This window comes from Abramis brama, assembly GCF_963993115.1.
Source record: "Abramis brama genome assembly, chromosome: 10".
In the NCBI taxonomy this organism is placed as follows: Eukaryota; Metazoa; Chordata; class Actinopteri; order Cypriniformes; family Leuciscidae; genus Abramis; species Abramis brama.
This window is the reverse complement of record NC_139972.1, coordinates 9797953-9803958: the sequence shown is the minus strand read 5'-3', so window position 1 is coordinate 9803958 and position 6006 is coordinate 9797953.

Genomic DNA, 6006 nt, shown 5'->3' with positions numbered 1-6006 from the left:
TGAGAGCATAATTAGGGTCAAATATCTATATTCTCTTAGCAAATAGTGTCAAAATAATTCGAATCGGTTTTGAAATATATGCATAATGGAAGACAAAGAAAAAAAAAAGAAAAAAAAAAAGTTGTATGTACTGAGATCTCCCTACAACATAACCTGATGATGAGAATGCTGGTCGAAACTGGCATTAAAATTAGACTTGCCAGTTTTTTTTAGAGAATGAAAAAGTATAAACCTGTAAAAGAATGTTCACACACACACCATTTGACCATATAATGATCTTCTTGAACAGTGCATGCCTATGTTGTTTGTGTCATCTGTCTTGTGATCTATCTTGTCCAGCCTCAGGAAGGTCACCAGCCTTTTAACCTCAATTAGATGAGGTTCCCTGAGAGAAAACGTAAATCCTCTCCAAAGACAACTTTAGAATAAAATCATCTGTCCTGCATTTACTGCCACAAGCATCCCGGAGCTCCAGGCTAGAGAACACATGAGGTCTTTGAGATACCCTGAGACATATAGCCAGGTACTAAACATGTATCATTCATTGTCATGTTATATAATAATAATAATCATCATCATAAATGGTGGTGAGTAGAATTTTTTCCTGTACATTGCACACATGCAGTAATTTCAGGTTGTAAAATAATATAAATTTCATGACGACAGCCATTTTTCTGCATTTTTCTCATTTATTAGCCAACCGAGAGGTGAGTTCTTGTATGTAAACAGAAAACTTTCAATGTGCAAATACAATTCAAACAGGTTTCACAACAATTATTGAGGCTTAATAGTAAAAAGACACATTTCCTAATCTATAATAAACATATCACGGAGTATATAAGGGCTGTGTACAAAGCCCACGACCCTACGTAGTGTTACTAAGAGGGCTGGAGTGCATTAAGGGAAGTATAGTCGTCCCAGGCAGTAACACTGGGTTCAGGAAAGTGCCTTGAAGTCATTGGGCGAGTGTGTGCGGGACAAACGGACATACATGAGTGCACATCACTTCAGGCCTGATCGTCCAGACAGTCACAGCCATAGCGGTTTACTACGAGAACGAGGGGAGGTCACACTCAATAGTATGGAAATATTATGTTTACAGTTTGGTCATGATTTCTGTAAGTCATAGAGACCAAGTTCACACTTTTCCTTTTCAGGCTCACATCTATGAAGCATTCGGACCAGGACAGAGTACAAGAGCATCTTCTCTCCTTATCCTCATCCCTGTTGAAAAGACCAACACAGATTGAGTTTTGTTTCCCAGTATCGGATGCTGGTGTGTCCCTTCCAGGATTCTTAACTAGACTTCCTTTGTCCACCAGCTTCACAAATTCTTATTCTGGTCAAAAGTTTGGGTTTGGTGAGATTTATTTTTTTTAAAAGTCTGTCATGTTCACTATACTACACTTATATAATAAAAAAAAATGCAGTAAAACAGTAATATTGTGATTTTTTTTTTTTTACAATTCACAATAACTGTCTTATATTCGAATAAATTTTAAAATGCAAAATTAAAATTTTCTCCATTCCTCCAGTCTTCAGTGTTACATGATTCTAATATAGGCTAATGATTTGTTAATTTTTTTCAGGATTCTTTGATGGATATAATGTTCAAGAACAGCATTAAGTATCTTTGTAACATTGTAAATGTCTTTACTGTCACATTTGATCAATTAAATGCATCCTTGCTGAATAAAAGTATTATTATAAAAGTAAAACTTACTGACCCCAAACTTTTGAACAGTGTGTGTATTTGGTCTTTTCAGCAGGGATAAAAATAGGGAAAAAAATAGGCAGTAAAGGAAGTAAATCAAGGCCATTGTGTAAAGTATTCATGACATATATTTTGCCCAACAGAATGGCAGGAGGAGCTGTGAAGCTGGTGACTATATAACACACTGCACTGCACACTTCCTGTACAAGTGTTGAATTGAACGGCACAGTTTACAGCAGCTAAATGCTGTTTACTTCTTTAACACTCAGGAACATAACCTTTGCATGTCTACATCACTGCTGCAATGATTCATATACCCCACATTCATTTTATAAACCTTCCTTACAAAAAAATGTAAGCAAAACCTCACATTACTACACACAAATGACTGCATCACTACACTTGTCCACCAGCAGAGGGCAGACCTGGTTTGATCCATCACATTTGCCTACAACAACAGCACAACTTTATCAAATATCAAAGAGTAAGCTTCTATAAAATTCACTTAAATTCATCCTATTAAAATGTTAAATTACTTAAATAAATAAATCAATAAATAAAAAGGAAAGGCACATAAGAGCTAATTTAAAGAAATAGTTCAATGAAAATGATTTATCCACGCTCATGTTCATTGTTGTTCTTTTTTGGAGCTTGATAGTTTGTTAATATTTCTCCTTTTGTTTTTCACAGATAAGGTGACAGGATTCAGGAATGACATGAGGGTGAGTAAATGACAGAATTAACATTTTTGGGTGAACTATCCCCTTGTGATTTGTTTTCCATTTGAAAGAGAATGGCCTTAAAGCTGCGGTCACATTAGCGACATTTCGTGTGGAAAAAAACAGTGTGTTCAGTGTCAATAGGGTGAAGATGTATGAAGCACAGCTCACACAGAAGTCACTTTGAAACCAAGCAGCTTTCTGAAGGTCAGCGCGGCGAATTCAGACGACCAATTTTAATGAGCGAATTCTAGGGAACTTTTTCTCCCTCACGCGAAACAATCGTATATGGTAAGCTTGTTTCTGCCACAGAATAAATATGAAACACTTTTTTTTTCAGAATTGTGTGATATAAACTCGCAATCGTGAGTTATAAAGTCAGAATTGTAAGATATAAACCCGAAATCGTGAGTTATAATGTACGAATTGTGAGAAATAAACTCGCAGTTGCGAGAAAAAAAAGTAAGAATTGCGAGATATAAACTTGCAGTTGCGAGAAAAAAGTAAAATTTGCATGATACAAAAGTAAGAATTGCAACTTTCTATCATGCAGTACTGAGGAAAAAAAGTCAGAATTGCAAGACGTCCCAGCCAACACGTTTATGTGGGGCCCATATGGGTTACAAATGGGCGACAGGGGTACAGCGTGGACATGGGCTCAAAATGGGCTTCTTATCTGGGGCCCATATGGGTTACAAATGGGCTACAGGGGTACAGAGTGGGCATGGGCTCAAAATGGGCTTCTTATCTGGGGCCCACTTGGGTCAACTAAGTAGGTCCAACATGGGCAAACCCGGATGGGCTCCCTATGTGGGACCTAGTCAGTTCACTAATGGGAAATGAGTACATACCCAGCCAGCACATGACCGACCTTCAATGTTGAAATATGGTTGAAATAATGTCAGTTTGTTGTTGAAAAAGATTAACAAAAACCCTTCTAAATCAACGTTGACATTTTCAAACTCGCAATTGTGAGAGAAAAAATGTAGGCCTATGAACTCGCAATTAAGAAAAAAGTAAGAATTGCGACTTAATATCACGCAATTTTGAGAAGAAGAAAAAAACGTCAGAATTGTTAAATAAAAAGTCGCAATTAACTTTTTTATTTTTTATTCAGTGGCGGACACAAGCTTCCATACAATCGCGCGGACTCCGAATGGAATGAGCCAGTGAAATTTCGCCAAACAACGGTAAATGTGACCGCACCTTTAATAGAAGGAAATACAGAAGTTAAGGGCATCAAGTGTCTATAATCATCGTCATAAAACCATTAAGTCTAAAACGAGCTGAACGATATTCAGTAGGCTATAATGCCTAGTTAGAATGTGTTTTGCACTGAAGTTAACAAGCCACGGTTAGCTGGATGAATATATCAGTTTGTGGCATCAAGACAAATGACCTATGGGAGAGATGCAACATTTCATAAGTGGGTCAGTAAACGCTCGAAAGCACCTCTTGGCTGCAGTCCCAGTGTGTGAGTCTTCAGCATTGATTTCTCTATCGCTGCATCCTGTCTCTGCAAGGACACAGCAAAACTCAAGCTGCTCCTCAGGTGTCAGATTCCTGTCTGCTTCATCCGCTGTGCACGTCTTTTCTAACACATCTCACACAGAGATAGAGCTTTTCACCAACACTTTTTACACCAAGCATCATCATATCAAATACCCTTCATAAATTACTGATTTGTCATTGCTTAATGCAGAAATGGAAAACCGGCAGTACTGATTTGATTAACAAGGAAGCTTTTGTCAGGCAAAGATTGACCTTCTTTCCAAGCAGAGTTCAGTAGGCCCTATCTAGTGTTCGTTTAACATCATGCAGCTTGTTTGCTTCTATACTAGGTACATCGGTACTGCGCATCACAGGTTTCTGTGGTACAAAACTCAGATGAACGACTTGATAAAGTGAGTACTAAGGTAAATGCATTGTGATGCTACGCACATTAAAAGCACACGCAGACGATAGCAAAAAGAGATTGTCAGTTAGTCGTCAAATAACACGGTTTCACCGTGGTAGATGCATAGGTGAAGCGAGAACAAAGAGGTGGTATAAAATTCACAATTTCCATAGTAAAGCTATTGATCCATAAGAACAAAGAGGTCTACTTTTTCAAAGACTGAATAGCATATATGATAAAGTGAGTGGATTGCAACACCCAGTGGCGATTTTGAGATTATCTTCCGATTACGGTCTGCTTGGTCGATTCACAGAAATGTTACTTATCTACCAGATTTTGGTAGTGAATTTTCAGTGCATAAAATGTCAAATGTACGTCTCATTTGGTATGATTAAACTGTGCTATGGTTGGGTCCAAAAGTCTGAGACCACACTGAAAATGTGATATATCCCTAATAGCACACATACATCTCGGAGACATCTATTTGATGTGCATGTTTTCACTTGCAAGATGTATTTTTTAGAGTGTTTCCTCATCTGCAATACGTCTCTAAGACATTTCCTGTCAGATGTTAAATAGACATTTAGAAAACGTCTTTAAGATGTTTATGATTTAGACTGTATGTAAAACTGACTTTTTAAAGATGTTTATAAGATGCAGCAGATACTTTCCCAATGAACTGCTCTTAAACAAATTAATCTTGGAGACGTACTTGTGCTGTATTATTTTGGACATAAACAGATTGATTTGGAGAAAGGTTATGACAAAATATGGAAGAAATTTAACGATTCTGCTCTAATTCTAGATCACTAAGCAGATTTGTGACACTGACCAATTTTTAGATTAAACTTTGTGCTCATGTTTGCTGATAATATAATAAAGTAGTACATTCCTGTATAGCTCAATCAGTCGAGCATGGTGTTAGCAACGCCAAGGTCATGCTCAGTTCCCAGGGAAAGCATTAACTAATAAAATGGATAACTTGAATGCAATGTAAGTTGCTTTGGATAAAAGTGTCGGTTACACTTTATTTCGATAGTCCACTTTAGACATTCTACTAACTATAGGCTAAGTAACTTTACAACTACATGTCAACTAACTCTCATTAGACTATAGTAGACTGTTAGGTTAGGGTTAGGTGACAGTTTAAATGTTGAATTTCAGTGTGGGATTGTGAATATTGCGCATAATTTTACTCCTTCCTGCAGACTTTGTCTTGGCGAGTATTCATGTAAACACAGTAATGTTTTAAGTGAATGTAAACATTTGAGAAAGAAAACACATGTGTAGAAGATAAGTGTATCAGGCGTTAAAGTGACAGCAGCCTATTATACCTGCTGACAAATTATGAGATAATATTAAAAATATCTATATGGCAGTTTTTCCCCATGGTATCGATGTCAAAATAGTGGCCAGTGAAAATGCTGAGTGGCTAGTAACTTCATCAGCTGGAAAAAAAATAATTCTGAAAGTGAATCAAATCATATCGTTTCTCAGTCCTGTTATCATTATAGTTGTAGAGTGAACTCTGCTATTCTTTTATATTTAGAACGATTTTTAGAACTATATCTTTATCGTTATAGTTATCGTCCTTGGTGTGCCTTTAGAAATCGGGTTAGAAGAATAAAGTTGACGTAGTTGCAAAGTTACTTATTGTCTATTGGGAGAGCCTCAAA